At 44.3% G+C, this 21,664-nt stretch overlaps 1 long non-coding RNA gene and 1 other non-coding gene across 2 annotated transcripts in view; both read left to right on the forward strand.

Annotated features, from left to right (window-relative positions):
- Window positions 1-21,664, forward strand: part of LOC123631788 — a 29,710-nt gene that overhangs the window by 41 nt on the left and 8,005 nt on the right. Inside the window, exons 2-4 of the long non-coding RNA XR_006733226.1 lie at window positions 391-503; window positions 772-2,279; window positions 3,108-3,204. This is a non-coding gene — a long non-coding RNA (uncharacterized LOC123631788). The remainder of the gene's footprint in view (window positions 1-390; window positions 504-771; window positions 2,280-3,107; window positions 3,205-21,664) is intronic.
- Window positions 1,698-1,838, forward strand: LOC123633605. The gene has a single exon (XR_006733638.1). It is a non-coding gene; the product is annotated as a U4 spliceosomal RNA (small nuclear RNA).

Raw genomic sequence — 21,664 nt, forward strand, 5'->3', positions numbered from 1 at the left:
CTCAGTTCTTCATAAGTAAGTGGAGGTCGTAGACGTTTCAATCTCCTCCATGCCTTCTCAAATAACCCTAGCTTTCAGGAAGCTTGAATGGCTAGGGACTTGAGGAAGCATAATTTGACAATGAAATCTGGGCAATGACTTTTCTGTTCAGGTTGGTGTCCAGTCTCTCAATCCCTGGGTGTTAAGCTTTATGGCTTAGTCTTCATCATGAAGGCTGCAGCATGATCGATGTGTGTGTGTGAGAGAGAGAAAGATATATATCAGCTGAATGTTTTCCAACACACTTTTCCCTATAACTTCTGTATCACTATGTTTCAGAAGTCTAGGTGTTTATTTTGGTGTGTACAATCTCTGCAGATCCCTAATATGAACTCTGTCATTCTCTTGTAGATTGGTGGACAGAACAGTTCCAGGCCTGTGAGTGACTACATGTTCTTTCTGGGTGCTCCTTCTGCTGCCACCTTGGTTTCTGGATGCTTCTTCCATTCTCTGTGATCATCCAGGTGCTGGCACCATGAATGGTGGTGGGGTGGGTGGTGGAGTTGACTGTCACAAAGCTGGGCCTGGTCCTCAAGCAGGCTGTGGCATATCTAACCATCAAATCAGTCTCCTGGTTTCTTCTTCTGTTTGGAGAGCATGGACTAGAGTCACATGACTCTCATCTTAGGGGGTTTACCCCTCCGCCATGCAGCTAAGTTTGGGGGCTGAGGGGTATGCGCACCCTTGTTATGGGGCAGGGGAGGGCCTTGTGTGACTGGTATCTCTCTGCAGGGTTTGTCACTCTGGATACAAGCTCTGCCCATTCCAACCTGGCCATCTCTCTGGACAAGAAGAGTCTGACCTGGAAGGACACCTATGGTGACTCAAATGGCAGCCTCAGTGTGTTGGGCCTTGAGGGCATCATGTCTGGGCGACATTACTGGGAGGTGGAGGTCAGGCATGGAGACAATAGCCAGTGGACTCTGGGGGTCTGTAGGGAAGATGTGAAAAGAACAGACTGGTACAAAGAGTGTCCAGAAAAGGGGTTCTGGGTTATGGGGCAGTTTGAGGAAGAATACTGGGCCTGTACTAATCCTGACACTCAGCTACACCTTAGGCAGATTCCCCACAGAGTGGGAGTGTTCCTGGACTACAGCAAAGGGGATGTTTCCTTCTATAACATGACTGATGGGTCCCATATTTTCTCCTTCCCTCCAGCTTCCTTCTCTGGGACGCTCCTTCCATACTTCAAGTTTAAGTCAGGCGATGTGTCCCTGACCATCTGCTCCATGGTGGGTGGGACCAAGGGGTTCCCTGTGCCCCATAACATTTCTTCTTCTTTGGAGAAGGCAGAGAGCTCCCCAGGGGAGAGGTTCAGCTCAGGCTCAGGAGTTGGTGGTGCTCCCCCAGGGGTGGAATCCCCATTGCTCCCCTGCAGCCGAGGCTGTGCCCCTCTAGGGCCCCATCACTATCCCTGACCCCTCACTGTGGCTCTTCCAGGAGCTGCAAAACCTCTGAAGTGAGTCCTGGATGGCCCTGGGAGCCTTGTCCTCCTATTCTGGGTGCAGAGTCCTGGGGCGTGTGGTTATGAAAATAGTCAGTTCGTGCCTTGTGTTCAGATCGCAGAAGATAAAAGTTGACTGTTGTTGGAATTGGTCTGTGGTAGGCTGAATTTAACCATGAGAAGTCCTTTTTCTTTTGATATTAAAAAATATTTCAGCTTTGCGCAGTGGCAATATCATAGCCAATGAGGTTTATCTGAGGTGTGATTACTGCTAATTGAAAACTTTTCCCAGTACCCCTCAATGACGACTTGCAATATAGTCAGCATTGGCAATTTATGATGGTCCCTATGGGGACTGAATTAAAAAAAAAGAGAAAAAAATATTTCATGGGGTTTTTATATTGTTTGAGTATGAAAGGGGCTCAGGGCTGAATTACTCTGCAGAACAAAGGGGAATTTACTTTATCCAACTTGAGTTTGTGCAGTGGGCCCCAGAGGTTGGGGGTGGTGGAGTCTGGACTACCTGCCCGGAAGAGCTGGCCTCTAGAATACCCAGGGAAATGCATAATTGATGGATGTGTAAGAGAAGGGGAATCTCAGTCTAAGATTGTACTTTATTCACTTCTTATTCTGGGATGGATGAAACACACCTATTTTTTCAGACCTCAGTAAAGTTCTGTTACCTGTGAAAAAGTTGTGCTGTGGTAATTCAGGGAATTAAGGATAAAGGCCTGGATTCCCCTTTTGTGTCAATGCTACAACTGTGGAAAGAAGAGACTTGCTCGCAGAGTAAGTGGTAAGTACCAGAGTAAGACAGACATGAAGAAGAGAATTTTTAGATACTGGGTGAACTGTAGAAAGATTTGACCATCAGCATGTTTCTAGTTAGTAAATGTATTGCCTGTTAGCATTTCCAAGTCTGATTTTAATGGTTAATGGTGTTGACTTAAAGGAAAGAAAAACGAAAGACTGAGGCAAACTTAATATAAGTAGAGAGTTTGCTTGGGTCATATTTGAGGACTACAGGCTGGAAGCATAGATTCAAGTTGCCCTGAATATGTGCTCAGATTAGCAGCAATTACAATGGGGTTTTGTGAGTTTTTTTTTTTATTTTTTTTTTATTTTGAGACAGAGTATAGTAGCATCATAGCTCACTGTAACCTCAAACTCCTGGGATCAAATGATCCTCCTGCCTCAGCCTCCCAAGCAGCTAGGACTACAGCCATGCACCACCATGCCTGGCTAAGTTTTCTATTTTTTGTACAGATGCGGGTCTTGCTCTTGCTCAGGCCAGTCTGACCTCCCATGATCCTCCTGACGTCAAGTGATCCTTGGCCTAGGCTTTCCAGAGTGTTAGGATTACCCAGTGGGTTTTTAAAGGTAAAGGAAAAAGAAAAGAAAAGGCAAGTTGTTTATCAAGAATTTGCATTAAAATAACATATTGTCCTTTGCATCACAAATTTCAGGAACAAGAAGATAATGGGTGAGGCAGCTAGTTAGGAACAAAATGCCTTTAAATAATTGCCCCTGAGGGAATGCGTGGTAGTGGGCAAGGTGTGAGTGGTGACTGAAGTCCCATACTCACGTCTCTCTGGACCTGATGCATTTTGCATACCTCACACAGCTCACGCTGCTCTGAGCTACTTTTCTTTTCTCATTGGAAGACCACAGCAAACGAAAAGAAGTGGACTATTGAGGACTCATATTCTTCAGGAATGAAGGTGTGTTCACTCTCCCAGGTACAGAATTCTGACCAGCTGTGGTTCTGGCTGAGGGTGAGAAGACATGGAATGGGAAGGGCAAGAAGGAAGTCATAGATATCAATTCTGGCCTTGTCACCAATTATTAGTACAAATGCACACCGTAATGGTTTTGCATATTTTTTCTTTGCTTCTCATGAGCATGTGCTTATTTTCATATATTATCAATTTTCTTTGTCCCTCTTTTTTTACACTTATGATTTGATATATGCAAATTGTTGGAAGTTATGTTTATAATATAGTCTTTTAGGTGACAGTATAGTCAATGATACTGTGACTAAATTTGAAGAGTAAACAATACAGCTCTATCTCGAGCTACACAATGACTGGGACTGTCTGTCTCTGTATTTTGGGGAAAGGGTGAGAAATTCACTTGTAAGGTGGCTTTGTCTTGATAGGTGAAAATATACAGAGTTGTTTTGTTGTTAAGATCAAATGTGTTTAAAATGGTGTGTAATAAGTATGTAGTACAGAAACCACGTAGCCAAAGGTGTGAACAGTGCTCACTATGATTGCAAAAACCCAAACTCTGCAAAATAATTTAAAAGGGCTTTATTATGAGCTGAATATGTGTGACCCAGCCCAGGGAGTCACACCCAAAAAGTCTTGAGCAAGTGGTCCTGAGGTCGTTGGGTTACAGGTTGGTTTTATACATTTTAGGGAAAGGGGATTTCAGGTAAAATCGTAAGTCAATACAGGGGAGGTATACATTGGCTTGGCCCAGAAAGGTGAGAGGTCTCCAAAGCAGGGGTTCAAAGATTCCTTGATTTGTAATTGCTTAAAGAAATAAAACGCTGTCTAAACGCTTTTAATGTTTTAATATAAAGAAGTCTGTTAATCACAAACAAGCCACAATATACCAACTCAAGTGATCTGTTAAGCAAACTGATGGGCTGCAGGTGGGATTTAACCTTTGCCTTGAATGGCCTTAGGTCCTGTTAGTAATTTAGTATCTTATTGTCACCAAGAGTCTGTTTTGACAGTCTTATGATCTCTGTTTTAACATTAATGCTGGTCAATTGTATCTAAACTCCAAAAGGGAGAGGGTATAATGAAGTTGACCTCCCTTCCCTTCACCACCAGGAACTCTGTTTTAAGGTTTTTCTGGGGCCAAGAGGAGGATCTGTTCCGTTGGCAAGGGTTTAGGATTTTATTTTAGCTTGCTTTTTTAAATTGCATTTCTGTTCCATATCCACCCCATATTTGTCCTGCTTTGTGATAATGGAGCTGTACCCTGTAAACATTTCTTCTTTGCCATCTGGTACAATGTTAGACTTTGTCAGTAAATTGCACCGGAGGGAGCACTGCAAGACACAGGGAAGGAAGTGGCTTCTATCTAGTTCTGGTACTTTTCTTTTTGATGTGACTTCCAGTGGTGTGCAGGCCAGTTGTGCTCATCTTTTGGTAACATAATAAAAAATATATATAGTCTCTGCTCTTAGTTCCTGTTGTCACAGCAAGTGTCACAGCGAGTGGTCCCGAGGACAAACCGAGCTGCACATGGAGAGTCGGAGAATCAACGTTTATTTGCTGGCAGGCTCAGAGGGGTCTCGCCACCAAATTCTGAGCACCGTCTATCCAATTTTTTCCATTTTTATTAAGTTGGGGTGATCCAAGGGGAGGGGTCTCAGGTGACTAATGCCCACCAGGCAATAGCTTAGTGTTTTGCACCAGGTAATTAGGTTTAGTGTTATGTTGATGTGCTAGATGTTAGGTTAGTGGTATGCTAATGTGGGTCTTCCTTGAGGTGTGGGGGTCTCAGGTGGCTGCTGTGCTAAGTAATAGATGGGGCTTTTCCTTATCACTGGTATTTAGTTTTTCTTCCTGCTTTCTAAAAAAGCTCCTAAAACCTTTGGAATTTCCTGATAGGGGTGAAAGGAGTACTTTTTGTTATCCATAACAAGCTCCTTTTGACCATATCTGAGTTTAGGTTAATGAGGTGACTTTTGTTTTTGTTTTAGTTTTTTTTGAGATTGGGGCTTGCTATGTTGCCCAGGCTGGTAACTCCTGGGCTCAAGTGATCCTCCTGTTAGAATCGATTTCCCTCGGTCCCAGGACCAGAGAGGCAGAGTCACCGAGGCTGCAAAAGGGAAAGGAGTTTACTGGCTAGCTCGACCTAGGGTCCAAGTCCCAGAGCACCAACGCAGTGGCCTCTCCACCAACTAGGACCCCCACCCTGGGGTAAAACTAAGCTTTTATACTTTCCAGTGGGCTACATACGCTGTGCACACCATCCCCCTCCCTCCCTCAGTTCATTTGTTCCTTCAAGACTGGCTGACCGTGTCGGCTCCTCATTGGTCGGTTCCATGGTCGCATTGACTCCTGATTGGTCAGCTCCAAGTCTCGGGATCCTCAGGTGGTCATCCGCCTCATTTCGGGGAAGGGGAGGGCCCACGCCAGGGAAACCGAAACTTAGGCCTATTCCAGGAAGCCTAGCCTGTCATGGAGTTACCTTTGTTCTTACATCATTAAGCCAGGCTAGTAGAAAGCTGGGTCCCTGGTCCACTTCCTTTCATTCTTCTGGGAAATTGGTCATTTTGCTCTGGTTTACACTAGGAAATGCCACAAAGAATGACCTGATTGGACTTGCTGTTGTGCTTATTGTGTGGATTTTGCTGAGAGCCTTGCTTGCTTTATTATGTGGTGTGTCCTCTTTCTGAGGGACAAGTAGGGTGGGACCTTTTTGGCCTTAGTACCAGGAAGCAATGGAATAGTATCCTAGGAATGTAAGGAAGGTCAACTTTGAATTTTCTGCAAAAGAAAAAATAAACAAACAAAAAAGAAAAACAATGCAGCAATGTAAACAGAAAACAATTTCACTTGACTCAGGGAAAGGCAGCCTTGGTTTGAGTGTGAAAAGACAGATGTCAATCTCTGTTTCCTAAAGAGGTCTCCTTCCCCAGGGTTTCTCACTGTTTGACACTGTTCAAACACTGAGGGTGATTTTAATGTTTAAAGATGGATTTTGGTTTATCACAGTCTTTCTTACGATATTATGTCCATTACTCTATACTTTACACAATCATGTTAAGCTTATGCACGTAGCCATGGTACAGTGCTTTGATGAGCAATATAAAGGATTTTCTAGGGTTATTTTGACCATATATAAGTTTTGCCTGTCCCAGAACTGAACTCTTTGTAGGAGATGAGACTCCATTCTATTGCCATTGCTGTAGAGAAACAGGTTTATTTTTTTTATCTTACCCTTTTCTCTGAACTTTCTCTGGTTCATTGTTAATCTTTTTTTTTTTTTTTGAGGCAGAGTCTCACTCCATTGCCCTGAGTAGAATGCCATGGCATCAGTCTAGCTCACAGCAACCTCAAACTCCTGGGCTCAAGCGATCCTCCTGCCTCAGCCTCCCGAGTAGCTGGGACTACAGGCATGCACCACCATGCCCGGCTAATTTTTGTATTTTTAGTAGAGACGGGATCTCACTCTTGCTCAGGATGGTCTCGAGCTCCTGACCTCAAGCGATCCTCCCGCCTCAGCTTACAGGCGTGAGCCACCGTGCCCAGCCCATCATTAATCTTTAAGTCGAAGCTCAGGCTCTTTCTCCAGTCTTAAATGGAACATCTTCCTTATTTGGTCCCATAGAATGCTATTCCTTAATTTTGGAGCAGTTATTTCAATTTATAGTTAGTCCCAATTATTTGATTGATATCTGAATGTCCTCCAGAATATATTGATAAATTTCATGGTGGGTGTTGCATATATCCTGAAAGCCTCAGATTATTGTGCCTATCATATCATGACTGCTTTATAAGTAATTGTTGAGTGAATTGAACTGATTACATTTTCCTCCTTGTAATGGCTACTAGAAGTCCAGCTCAATTAGTAGCCTATTTTTAAGATCTGTAGGCCAGGCGTGGTGGCTCTTACCTTGTAACCCCACTACTTTCAGAGGCTGAGATGGGAGGATAGTTTGAGGCCAGGAGTTTAAGACCAGCCTGGGCAATACAGGGAGACCCCTTCTCTACAAAAATGAAAAATTCTCTGGGCATGATGGTGCATGACTGATTGAGTGCAAGAGTTTTAAGCTTCAGGAGCTATGATTGTGCCACTGCACTCCTGCCTAGGTAATAGATCCAGATCCTGTCTCTACAAAATAAAAAGTATGTTTCCTCGGATTCAGTCACAGTGTCTCTCTTCTTCTTCCCCTAGAAATTACTTCTGGCAGTTCTCATCCATACCTTAGAAATCAGCTCTCACCCTCAATCCCGTTCTTGAGCAACAGACTTACATTTTCTTTTTTTTTTTCCATGACAAATATAATTTTTATTTCAATACACAATTAAAGATTATACATAGGACTAGATATAAATATTAGTGATTAAGTTACTTTGTAAAAAGTCCTTTCATTGGATATAGTACAGCTGCTTCTTGAAATCTGGAATATTTCACGGTGCAAGATTAATTCCAAGACTATTGAGAGGCGTCTTAAAATTTTAAAGCAAAATATAAAACTCAAATTTATTTTAAAAAATGAGTCCTTTTTAAGAAACATCCTAATTAGGGTGTAATATGCCCTACTCGTTTCTACTTTTGCTACAGAAATGTAATTTTGATACTTTTACCTATTTTGGAAAGCTTTAAAAAACCTTACATGTTAAGGTAATAGTTAAAGAATTATGTCTAACTATAAAAGCCCCCAAATGCACATACAAAGCTTTTTAGTGAACAAAAACAATTTTCAGAATGTCCTTGACATCAGTTTTGCATTCCAGGTTCTCTGAAGGATAAGTAAGTAGCCTAACACTTACATGCTATTTTAAAAAGGTAATTTTCAGAAACTCTGTGAAATATCTTTAAGATTCTATAGACAACACATTTATATGTTCTTTAGCTAAGCAATACAAAGAGTATGCTGTTGGGGAAAACTCAGTTATCTGTCACAGAAAAGGTCTGAAAAATAACTAATGATAGTTATCTGGATAGATAGTATGGGTAGTTCTCTTAATTTATCTATACTTTTAAGTTTTTCAATAATAAACATAGACTTGGTAATAAACATACACTACTCTTTAATGTAGAAATGATACCTTCTCACTTAGTAAATTCTCTTCTAGGAATTTACCAGAAATTCTTCCTCCTTAAAAAAATGTAATATACAGATATAGAATATAAACAAAAATGTTTACTTCAAATTATTTACTGTAAGTGAAAACTGGAAACTATATAATATTCAATAATAAAGGAATCATTAAATAAAATTGGATTCATCCATAAGGTAGAACACTATGCAGCTATTAAAAATGTTTTTTTTTTTTTTTTTTGAGACAGAGTCTCGCTCTGTTGCCCGGGCTAGAGTGAGTGCCGTGGCGTCAGCCCAGCTCACAGCAACCTCAAACTCCTGGGCTCAAGCGATCCTACTGTCTCAGCCTCCCGAGTAGCTGGGAGCACAGGCATGCGCCACCATGCCCGGCTAATTTTTTCTATATATATTTTTAGTTGGCCGGATAATTTCCTTCTATTTTTTAGTAGAGATGGGATCTCACTCTTGCTCAGGCTGGTCTCGAACTCCTGACCTCGAGCGATCCACCCACCTCGGCCTCCCAGAGTGCTAGGATTACAGGCGTGAGCCACCGTGCCCGGCCTAAAAATGTTTTATAAAGTTATATATAATAAGCAAAATGCTTAGGTTATAATGTTAAGTGGAAAAAATACAATTTATAGTGCATCATGTGCTTTCGTCTATGAAAAAAATGCATTTAAATAAAAATACTAGGGGGAAATATGCCATAATGTTAAGAATGGTTTATTCCCACTTGTGGAGGAATTATACATATACTTTTTTATACACTTTACTCTTCTTTATTTTTTATATTTTTTATAGTAAGACACTATTTCTTTAAGAGTCAAAAAACAAAAAATTTAAGGGCATAAGTGGCTTTTCTAGAATTTTACTTAAAAGACAAAAGACTAGCTAAACAATTACCTAGAAAGAAAAAGTTATTTCCTAGTACTATGTAGTATTAATAAAATAAAAGACTACTCAAGGACATTCACAGAATAGCAAACTAGCAACCACTACTGCCTAAAACAGTTTAACAGCTTAAATGCCATTATTCTTTTCCCATTATGGTAATTTTATAAAATTCGATTCTCTAATTCATGAACCACAAACCAACACTACAAAGCTTTTATGAAGTATTATATTAGGAAGCTGGATTCTACCACCACCTGCTTTCCCTTTTGTGTGTAAAATTCACAGAGATTTAATAACATAAGAATGCCGGTTCAGATGATGATGTCATTATATTTCTTAAACAGTGTTAAGCTACTTGATAGATTAAAACAAAATGAAGATCTCTTCTGTCTACTATTTTTTTTTTTTTTTTAGGGAAGCAGACTTGGATTTCCCGAGCTCTGTAGAAAATAGAACATTTTTGAGTGATACAGAACAAGAGACAGAGAAGAGCCAATTAAAAATAAAAGTTCCAATTGTTCATCATGTAGATGTTTAAACTAAATCCTAAAACTTGTCTCAGGATCAAACTTGGGGGAAAAAAGACCTCTAAGTTTTAAAACATACAAACTTACATTGATGTGAAAATACAGTATATGGGCCGGGCGCGGTGGCTCACACCTGTAATCCTAGCACTCTGGGAGGCCGAGGCGGGTGGATTGCTTGAGGTCAGGAGTTTGAGACCAATCTGAGCAAGAGCAAGACCCTGTCTCTACTAAAAATAGAAAGAAATTATCTGGCCAACTAAAAATATATATAGAAAAAATTAGCTGGGCATAATGGCGCATGCCTGTAGTCCCAGCTACTTGGGAGGCTGAGGCAGTAGGATCGCTTAAGCCCAGGAGTTTGAGGTTGCTGTGAGCTAGGCACTCACTCTAGCCCGGGTAACAAAGCGAGACTCTGTCTCAAAAAACAAAACAAAACAAAACCAACCAACCAACCAACAAACAAAAAAACTTGGAAAAAGAAAATACAGTATATGAAGAAATTTATAATGATATTTTGGTAATTGTTTTTTATAACATATTTATTATTCTATGTTTACTGTAGTCTATTCAGCAATGAGAACCTAAAATAATTGAAAATAAAACAAAGTTTTCACTAGCCATCTTATAGTTTTTAAGGTAGTTGTATTTATCGAAAGCACACATATTTATCTAGTGAATGAGTGAAGTTAACAAATACTGCTGTAAAAAAATCTCATTGACAACAAATGGAATACTTTATGAAATAATTGTGTCTGTGCCCTTGCTAAACAATTATTAATGTAAATTACCTATAAAAATTCACAGAGCAACTTCACAAATCTAGAGATCTACAGCAAATTTTCTGTTCAGCAATTGCCTTGACATTTCCCTCACCCCCTCTACATTATCTCTAATTGCACCAAATTACTACAAACACACTCACCCATCTTAAATTTACATTATTAGTTTTTATGTTAATGACTTCTTTAGACAAGCACTAGGAAGATGATTTCTGTGGACTAAAAATTTAGTTTTTAACCTAAATCACTTAAAACATATATACTACACAAACAATTTAGGATCTAAGTGCTCTTTCATGATCTAACCTGTACCTTCAATTACAAATGAATGCATTGATCTCACTCTGATAGCCAAACCAGGATATTACTGTACAGTGCCTCCTAGCTCTCTAAAACGTATCAGTTTAAAGGGGACACCATTTGAATTGTCAACCTCAAGTGTCAGTCACTATCAGTTCCGCTTAAGCAGCTCTTAAATAGATACTGTATTAACTAAATTTGACCTGATAAATACCAACTGACTTGATTTAATCTCACTATGAATCCAGTAAGAGCTGATGGGAAAAAATGTTGTGAACTGATGGGTTTGGAATAATTCTACCACATACATACTCTAGTTCAAAAGTTCTGTAGAACCTCTTTATAACTGGCAATTTGTTTGATTTTCAGACAGTCATTAAGCAAAGACTCATAAAATTTGCATTTAAAACGCCTTCTTTAATGTAAATCCAGGGGAAATGGCATGGCATAAGGCCATGGCTCTTCAGAAGAATGGAATCAATTTCTTCATTTTTAAAAATGCTGGGATCAGATTAAGTTATGCAGAGTTAGTAATGTCACCATAGCCAGATTATCAGTATCATTACAAACAGTCTAAATTGCCAACACTGGTAAATTTTTGAGAGGAAAATCTATGATCTTGGTCCCGATGCTACAAAGTAAGTCAGATCTAGACTGCTTCAGGATCAGTCGGGGAAGGCAAAAAGTGAGGACTGAATGACATATGTCTCTTCCTTCTGGAAACCGACATTAAGCAAAATTTCTAAGTACAACAGCCACAAAAATCACTCAAGTTTCCAAATGCCCTTCGCCTTACCTAAGTCTTTCTGAAGAAAAGTCCTACTTTATTCCACATTCAAACTCTAGTACATTCGTACTAACAAGGGAAAAAACGGAATAGGTTGAAAACTGGGGGGAAAAATGATGAAACTCCAGTAGCAATTACAATAAACCAGAGTAGATACATCAAAACCACTAAAGAATGGTTCTGTTTCCACCGTTTCTCTAAGCTAAGGTATTTAATTTGCACGTCTTAAAATAGAGACCCGAGGAGAGCAGCCTGAGGCAGTGGAAGGAAGGGAGGCGCGTTAGGTAAGCACAGAGACTTGTGAGAAAATACGTGCGGTGCATTAGAACGTGCGGTGAGGAGGGGTGCTGGATCCACCGTCAGGACGCAGTTGAGGGCTTTATCAGTGGAGAGGCGGAATCCGATGTGGCTTAAGGAATGCGTGTTCACAGCCAGAACGCACACCTGGTAAAGGGACAAACCTAGACAAGAAAGACCAACCCACCAACTGTGCAAATGCAGAGATGACCATTTTAAGCAGTTCTATTGTCTGGAGTATTAGATGGAAATGCCCTAGGCAAGAGATCAAGGTAGCCAAACGGCAAATCAGAGACACTGTGGGGCAAAAGGAAGGCGAGACGATGGACAGTGGCCGTCTGGGCATTCCCGGCCACCGGGGCCCCCTCCTCGGGGGCAGGGGAAGGCCGCCGGGTCGCCGGGCCGCTCGATCCCCCATCCGCGGAGCCCAAGCGCAGCCGGTCCCCTCCTCCGGCTGGCGACCTCTCCCTGGGCGCAGCCCCGGAGCACCGAGACTTCCCCTCCCAGCCCAGCCCCAGCCGAAAGCAGGGAAGACGCGGAACTTGGGCTCCGGAGCGGAGGCCACAGACCAGGTCACGGCCCGGGTGGGAGGCTCTGGGTGAAATTCCGTGTGACCACCGGAGGTGGCGTAGGGGAAAGCAAAGCCCCGGCCGGTCGGGTTTCCAGTCGGACGACACTCGGGTCCCGGTGACCCGCCCGATGCCTTCGCTGCTCACCGACCCCCCGCACCTCCTGGGTCCTCACAGTGCCAGGCCCGCTCGCCTTGGCTAGTGGCGGCCTCTCGGGTCTCCCTGGTCCCACCGCTGCTGCCGCCCCTCTCGGCAAGCAGCTCCTGTCCCGAGCCCTCTCCTCCGACGCTCCCGCCGAGCCCCGGGCCCACCTCCGTCTTGGTGATCCCGTGCCGCCCCAGCTTCACCACGGCGAAGTCGCCCTTGCCCAGCGTGCCCTGGATGTCGTAGAGCCCCACCCGGACCGCCCGCGCTGCAAGTGCATCGGGCCACCCGCCGTGACCGTGCCGGGCCCCGCTGCTAGACGCCGCCGACCCGAGCGCGGACTGGCGGGCTGGCGGCGCGGCGCGGCTCCGGCGACGACTCTCCCCAGACTTACATTTTCATCTCAAGCATTAGATGTACCCCAAGATGTTATTTTGTTTTTTGTTAAAAGGGAGGTTAATTGGTGATTTCCAAATTACATTTTAAAATTTAAAATCACCTCCTCATGCCATAGGTAATTCAAACCAAACTTGTTCAGGACACACCACGTTACTCCCTCTCCTGATTGCAGAATACTGCTTTTCTCTCTGAATTCTCTCTTGATTACTGTTCTCACCAGCTGCCCAGATGTCACCCTTAATCGATCCTCTTAATTATCTTCTTCAGGAATTCCACAGAGTTCTGCCAGTTCTCTTTTCTAAATACTCTACCACAGTCCCCCTCCCCTAGAGGTTGTTACCAGTGGAGAAATAAGTAGGAGCCAAATGGGAGCAAAAGATAGTATAACTCTGTGAGAAGGGTTACTCTGGTACTCCTGGAGTAGAAGGGAGCTCCCAGCTTTGGTACCTTTGGGAGCTGAGAAATGATGGCTCCTGCCTAAGCACTCCACATTATTGTTTTCATTGCTTTGGCCAACACTTTAGTTCCAACCCTCATCTTCTCTACTCCAGACTACTGTGCTTGTCTCCTCGTTTTTTTCCTCCACATAAATGCCTTCCTTTCTTCCTCAAACACTGAAACAGTATATGCCAGACTATGTGCCTGAAGTACCCTGTCCAAGCTTAAGATTATTTTGAAGTTTTATATTGAAACTGCATGTGAAATCCTCTAAAAATTTCTATTTTAGATTAAAAATAATTTTGAAAAGTATTGACCAATTAAGTTATATAACTTATTATCCCTTCCTAATGACGAACAACAAAAACATTAACTTGGAGAGTAAACTTGGTGCCTGTGGGAAGATGTGCCATTTTTGCCTGAGGCTTTGGGTGCTCGAACTTTCAATTAAAAACATTCCATTATTGGAAAAAACTTGGGCTTTTGAGTTGGGCCTTTGTAGGTTTGCATGCTGCCTGTCCACTTTCCAGTTATGTCAGCTGGGCAAATGTTTTGCTCTCTTTAAAGCTCACTTTCCTCATCTGTACAATGGTGATACCAATTACAACCTTATATGGATGACTGAATGACACAGCTTGGCAAAGCTCCTGGCACTGTGCCTCACATACAGAAGGCAAGTAAGAATGTTCCCATTGGAGGTTGTGCCTGGTCAGCTAGATGAGGAAGGGAAGCACATTTGAGATACAGTACATGGAAGACACAAATACACCAAGGCAAGACACAGCAAGGCATGCTCAGCAAACTTTTACCTATTTTGCAGTGATAGGAATGTTGTGTACTGGGATGGGAGCTACAGGAAAGGAGGCGATGTAGGCATGGCCAGGTCACGAAGGTCTTGTGTGTTGCACCAAAGAGCTCTGATTTTATGCTGAAGGCAATGGGGATCACCTTGAAGGTTTTGAGTAAAAGGTATGAAGACTACATTTTAGGGTTTAGGTCCCTCTGACTGCTGTGTGGAGATTTGGAGATTTAAGATACAGGGTAGGGAGACCCTTATGTATCAGCCTGTTTTATGTTGCTATAAAGGAAATACCTGGGTAATTTATAAAGAAAAGAGCTTTATTTGGCTCATGGTTCTGCAGGCTAGACAAGAAGAATGGTGACAGCATCTGCTTCTGGTGAGGACTTCAGGGAGCTTCCAATCAAGTGGAAGGCGAAGGGGCAACAGGTGTGTCATGTGGTGAGAGAAGGAGGGAGAGAGAGAAAGAGAGGAAGAGAAGAGGTGGTGCCAGGCTCCTTTGAATAAAGGAAGAACTCATTACGTGGGGAGAGCACCAAGCCATTCATGAGGGATCTGCCCCCATGACCGGAACACCTCCCACTAGGCCCACCTCTGACACTGGGGATCAAATTTCAGATTTGGAGGGATCAAGCATCCAAACCGTATCACCTTAGGTTCAAAACTCTGGAAAGCCTATTCTCAGGCAGGGGCAGAGAGGATGGGTTGTGGAGACAGGAGATCTATCTGACAAGACTTGATGCCTGTGCGATGCAAGGCATTCAGTAGAGGGACTCTGGGGTATTTCCTAGTTACTCTGCCTGGGGGTTGTAGTGCTGAGAGTAGGAGTTCAGGAAAAGGATTGAATGTATTTGCAGCTATACTGAATTAATTAATGAGTCAAAGCTTTTGCAAGACTAGACATCAAGAAGGCAATTGTATCCCTGGGCCTAAGCCATGGGCTGGATGATATGGCCCAGGTAGAGAGTGAGAATGAAAAGACAACAGTCACAACCTTAGGAATAACATTGCTTAAGGAAAAGGAGCTCAATGGAGAGGATGAGGACACTGCATGGGGAGACAGGAGGCTTCAAGGCACAGAATGGTTTGGACCATAAAAGATTTTTACCTCTGGGAAAAGGCAGGAACAGTGTGTGTAATATTTAGATATTACTTTGCACTGCATTTCATAGGAAATAAAGGGGGATAACTGTGTGTTGTTAGTCCTATATCATCTGTCTCTATGGTTAGTAAGACTCAAAATAATAACGTCTTTTCAAGGGCAGGAAGTGGCCCTAAGTCATGCAGTGTCTTCTGGAACTAGGAAAAGGATTAAGGCCAATGTGTCAAGAAAAATAAGCATCTTGTCTACCGGGTTTAGACCCTGAGTTGTTTTGGTGCTTTAGTTGGAATAGAAATCTAATTGCAAAATGTAATGGGTGGTGAGGAAGGAGAGAAGGATTACTGGTGTCACTTCTCTGAAAAGCTTGGTCATGAAAAGACGGTGGGAATGACATGATGGTATATCCTGATAGCTTTGTTCCATTTATTTATTTATTTATTAAGATTGGAGAGTCTTGATTGCATTTATATATGTTTGAGGAATAAAGGATGGGCATGGAAGACAGGAGAAAGGCTGAAGATAAAGCAAGGGTTTCTGGGAGACAGGAGATGATGGGATCTAGAACAGAATACTCAAAGGATGGTCCACAAATGGGCAGCATCGGCATCACCCTGGAGCTTTTTAGTAATAGTGATGCAAAATTGTGAGACTTCATTCCAGATACAGTGAATCAGTGAAAGGCAGAAGGGGGAGCAGGAGTGACTCCCACGACAGGCTGACTCTCCTGCACAGGCCTAAGTTTTTGTTTCCCCAAGACGGGTGGGCCTAAGTCACGAGTTCCCGGGACGGGTCCTCCTCTTCCTGCCCAATGACTCTGCAAAACAGCTGGAAAAGTATTGGGACGTGGAGCACCTTGGAGCCAACCAATCAGGAGGCAACTCGATGAAGCCACCTTTGAAGGAGCAAATGAACTAAGGGGGGAGGGGGAATGGTGTGCACAGCGTATGTAACCTACTGAAAAGCATAAAAGCTTAGTTTTTACCCCAGGGCGGGGTCCTAGTTCCTAAAGAGACCACTGTGTTGGTGCTCTGGGACTTGGACCCTGGCTCGAGCCAGCCAATAAACTCCTTTGCCGTTTGCAGCCTTGGACTCCGCCACTCTGTTCCTGGGGCCGAACGGGGAACCGGTTCTAACATCAGAATCTCTGAGAGTGAGGCTTTGGGAAGTGTACCACATGACTCTGATGCATGCTCAGGTTTGAGAATCACTTGGCTAGAGCACAAGTGAGGGAGAAAATTTGATGGAAGCAGGAATGCCACTGCTACTGAAATATGAGAGAGGAGACGTAAAGGTGGATCTCTGGGGCTGTTGACAGCATTGTGAATTGATTCATTTCCTGTGAAGGCATGACCCTTTGTTGAGAATGAGGACTAGGAAGTGGTTTAAGAAGATGGTTGAAGATCTGACAAGGCTGCCTTGGCCAGTGGGAGAGGGACATGTGGCAGTGGGCATGTTGAAGGCACAGAGGAACATGGACATGGAGATTGGGAGTCAGACCAACTCATAGGCCTTTTTACCTTCTGGCAACTGAGAGGGAGAGAGTTGATTTGACCCAGTAAGAAGATGTTTGTAGTGTAGGTGCAACTGAATTGACTGATCATGTTTTAGGCCAGAAAGTTTCAGGTAATGAAAGCAGTAAAGGAAGGAAGTAGACAAAAGGGTGAAGTGCCTAGAAGTACTAGCGAGGTCCAAGAAGGAGGGCAGAGGGAACACCAGAGTGCTAGAGCTGTAAGAATGGTGCATTTTTGTTGGAGAGCGAGATGCTTATGTGTAAGGTTTCAGAAGGGACCTCCAAGTATGACTAAAATGCAAAGAAAACAGCCAATAACAAAGGCAGAGTCCAGGGCAATCAAAGAACTTGGAAGAACAGAGTCAATTCAGAATACATCTGAAGAAAGAACTATAATAAAAATTTTTCAAGAGATAAAAGCAGGTATCCCATACTCGAACAAAGGCATGATTAAAAAATAAATAAAAATATGAGAGCTCAAGATAAGTATTTAATAAAGGCATTGGAAGATAAAGGAGAGGAAATATCCCAGCAATATAACAAAAAGATAAAAATATGGGCAATGAGAAAATAAAAGATGTTAAAATAGAGGACTGAGTTTATATCAGCTACTTTGTTAAACTCTCTTATAGTAAATTTGTGTAGCGGCCCGATTACAGAACGGGGGATAGACACAGAAAGAAACACGCAGACACACAAAGACGGTACAAGACTACAGCTCTGAAAAGCACCAGTCACTTTATTTTTATACTGCTTTTGTCCAGCAGCTACTTTCTGGTACGTGACTATCTTTAGAGTCCTGAGGTGATATGTTCCATTTCTTATGGAAATTGCTCAAGGAAGGCAGACATTTGCATGTCAACCTTTGGACCTCATTGCCTCATGCAGGACAATGAGACATGCCTTGGCCTGCGTGCAGGACCTAAGGCCCTTGGCTATTTTCCATAGGGAACAGTTTGTCTGTTCAATAGGCCATTGACCTCTAGCTCCAGGAAGCATTCAGCAGGCAATAGGCTGTCCGGACCTATTGACTTCTGGCCTCAAGGAGCATTCTGGACCTATTGACCTTTGGACCCAAGAAGCACGTCTAGCTTCGCTGACTCTGGGCTCAAGCCAATTCTTGCCCAGAGACGGTCCCTACAATTTGCCCTTAGATTCATTTGTCTTTAGCTTCTATAGTGCAATTATATCCTCTGTAAATACTGACAGTTTTAGGCCAAAATAAACTTTTGGTTTCTTTCACTGTGCGGGTAGTGACAATGTCTTCTTCACAATTTTAGTGGGAATGCTTCCCAATTTTCTATTTTTGGAAGATGTGTTGTAGATTTAAAAAAATACCCTTTATCAAGCTAAAGAAATTCCCTTCTATTCCGAGTTTATTAATTTCTTTTTAGTTTGTTAGAGCTGGTTCCCCCCGCCCCCAGGAACAGAATGACAGAGTCACTGAGGTTGCAAAAAGGCAAAGGAGTTTTATTGACTAGCTCGAAATAGGGTCCGAGCCCCGAGCACCAACACAGTGTCTCTCTCCATGGGCAGGGACCTCGTACAGCGGGGATGCATGTCTTTTATAGTTTCTGCTGTAGCCCGTTACAGTCGGTTATTTCAGATAGGAAAGAAGGTTGCCCAAGCACACACCCCTTGCACAAGCTGTTCACGTGCTGATCATGCCCTGGCCCCATTATCAGGAAGTCACTTGCAGCCACCTCCCCAGGGCCTTGTTTTTTTTTTTCTTTTTATCGCACCCAAGCATTGAGCAAGCAAGCACTGTTTACAGAAGCGAAACCAAGCTATTAGGCAAAAGCAAATTATTCCTGCCTTTCATTCCAAAGCAAATTATTTCTGCCTTTCATTCCAAAGCAAATTATTTCTGCCTTCAGTTAAGCCAGGGATGGGCAAACTACCATCCATGGGCCCAGTACACTCTGCCACCTGTTTTCTGAAAAAATTAACTTATTTTTAAAAAATATTTTCTATTTAAAAGAAACTTATTTATTTAGAGACAGGGTCTGGCTATGTTGCTCAGGCTGGAGTGCAGTGGCTATTCACAGGTGCCATCATGACACAGTACAGCCTCTAATTCTGGGGCTCAAGTGATCCTCCTGCCTCATTCACCTGAGTAGCTGTGACTAAAGGCACCAACCTTGCCATCTGTTTTTGCATAGCCCTTGAGCTAAGAAAGGTTTTCACATTTTATGCAAAATGTCACATAATATTTTGTGATGTGAAAATTATATAAAATTCAAATTTTAGTGTCTATAAAGTTTTATTGGAACACAGCCAAGTTCCTTCATTTATGGACTGTCTATGCCTGCTATTGAGCTACAAAGGCAGAGCCGAGTAGTCGTGATAGAGATCATATGGATCCAAAAAGCCAAACTAAGTATTTGGCCTTTTACAGAAAAAGTTTACTGACTCTTGTTTTAAGTCAAGAATGGTGTTGGGGGAAAGCTGCTCTCATGGATGTGCAGACCAAGAATAAGGGAAAGATCTCAGCCCTAACTCCTTCTTGCACAGATTTTCAATCAGTCCACTTTTTTCAGCTTTGCTTCCTGACCTTAGACTTGCTTAGTTTCCAGGTTTCCAATTCCTGCGGTTAGGGTTTTGCCTGAACGGCAGTCTTCCCTCTCTTGAGCATTTCTCTGGGTGCACGCTAGGTTTTCCCTTCATCAGCTCTGCTTTTCACCAATTTTCCAGAAAAGCGTTACAGTCTCTTGCTGTTTCTTGTTTCCTTTGTCCTTGTCTGATTTCTTTACAGAGTCATTTTAGCAGCGTTTGGGGAGGAGTGGAGATAAATGTTTGTTTTCCTCAGCTATAATCATTCTTACTTCTTTTCCTACCACCAGATCAAGCACAGGGCGAGGGAGGAGACGAGCGATGGGACTGAGGACCCGGAGGCGGGGACAGGTTCCTGCGGGGCGGGGGAGGATGAGGAGGAGAAGGACCGGGTGTGGGACTCACGAGAACGGGCGGCTGAGTGAGAAGAGGTGGGGGTTGTGCTGGGGCGGAGGGCGGAGTGAGCGGGGGACAAAGGGGGACGGTGTGGGGAGAGGTAGGCGGGGTCGGTGGGGTGAGGGGAGTGAGGAGAGGACTTAGGGTGACGGGGGAGGCGGGAGGGGATGAGGAGGGAAGTGTGAGGGAGAGAAGGAACCTGGGGAGATCTGAGGGAAGGGCGCGAGGGGGCGACCGAGGGGAGCAGGGGCGGGAGAGGGCGACCGAGGGGAGCAGGGTGGGGAGGAGGCGACCGAGGGGAGCAGGGGCAAGGGGGCGACCGAGGGGAGCAGGGGCGAGGGGGGGCGACCGAGGGGAGCAGGGGCGCGAGGGGGCGACCGAGGGGAGCAGGGTGGGGAGGGGGCGACCGAGGGGAGCGGGGGGCGAGGGGGCGACCGAGGGGAGCAGGGTGGGGAGGGGGCGACCGAGGGGAGCGGGGGGCGAGGGGGCGACCGAGGGGAGCAGGGTGGGGAGGGGGCGACCGAGGGGAGGGGGGGGCGAGGGGGCGACCGAGGGGAGCGGGGGGCGAGGGGGCCACCGAGGGGAGCGGGGGGGGAGGGGGCGACCGAGGGGAGCGGGGGGCGAGGGGGCGACCGAGGGGAGCAGGGGCGAGGGGGGGCGACCGAGGGGAGCAGGGGCGCGAGGGGGCCACCGAGGGGAGCAGGGGCGGGGGGGGCGACCGAGGGGAGCGGGGGGGGAGGGGGCGACCGAGGGGAGCCGGGGCGCAGGAGCAGACGCTGCGCGGCCAGCCTCGGGGGGAGCCAGGAGAGGGGCCCGGAAGCTTCGGCCATTGGGGATTCACGTCTGGGTCCTGTGTCCCGGCCTGGCGGTTAAGAGGACGCCTCCGGGTGGCCGAGCGGGCGCCACAGCAAGGGGGCTTGGCTTCACCAAGGGATTCCGGGAAGGATAGGCTTCAGGTGGAAGAGCGGTGTGGGAAGCGCGCCTCTGCCCAAGGGGTAGGTGTCCCCCTCGCGGTTTGGCTGAAACCTGAGCAAATGCAAAGCTGTTTTCACTTGTACTCTCTCCCGGAACAACAGGTGTGATATAATCTGTTTTGGGGCCCTTCCCGTGCTCCTTCCTTCTTTCCTTCCTCTCACGTTTTGATTTTGAATTAATTTTGGGGTTCGCTTGGTGGCCCGCCTGTACTCCCAGCTCCGGGAGGCTGAGGCAGGAGGATCACTGGAGCCCAGGGGTTCCAGGTTGCAGTGAGCTGTGATTAGGCCCCTGCTCTCATGCCCAGGCCGCAAAGTGAAACCCTGTCTCAAAAACCAAACAAACAAAAGTATATCATTCACCCATCTTTCCCCACTGACATCTTACATAATTACACATTTCTAAAACCAGGAAATTGACATTAATTCAATACTATTCAGTAAACTACAGACCTTATTCAGATTCCACCAGTGTTTATGCAATGATTTTTGGGTATATAGTACTATGAAACTTTATCATATGTATAGGTTTAGGAAATCACCGCTGTAGTCAGAGTACAAAGCTGTTTTATGACCACAAAGACTCTCCCTTATGTTGTATCTTTTTTATCTCTTGACTACTACTGACCTGTTCTCCATCAGTATAATTATGTCATTTCAAGAGTGTGATATAACAGAACCGTACAGTATGTAACCTTTTGAGATTGACTTTTCAAACTCACCATAATACCGTTTGGGTCCATCCAAGTGATTGCATGGATCAGTAGTTCATGCCTAAGTGTTCTATTGCGTAGATGTGGCACAGTTTGTTATTCATTTGCTTGCTGAAGGACATTTGGATTGTTTCCATTTGTAGTATATTACAAATAAAGTTTCCATGAATGTTCATTTTTTTTTTTTTTTTGAGAGTCTCACTCTGTCAC

This window comes from Lemur catta, chromosome 2 (genome assembly GCF_020740605.2).
Source record: "Lemur catta isolate mLemCat1 chromosome 2, mLemCat1.pri, whole genome shotgun sequence".
NCBI classification, from domain to species: Eukaryota; Metazoa; Chordata; class Mammalia; order Primates; family Lemuridae; genus Lemur; species Lemur catta.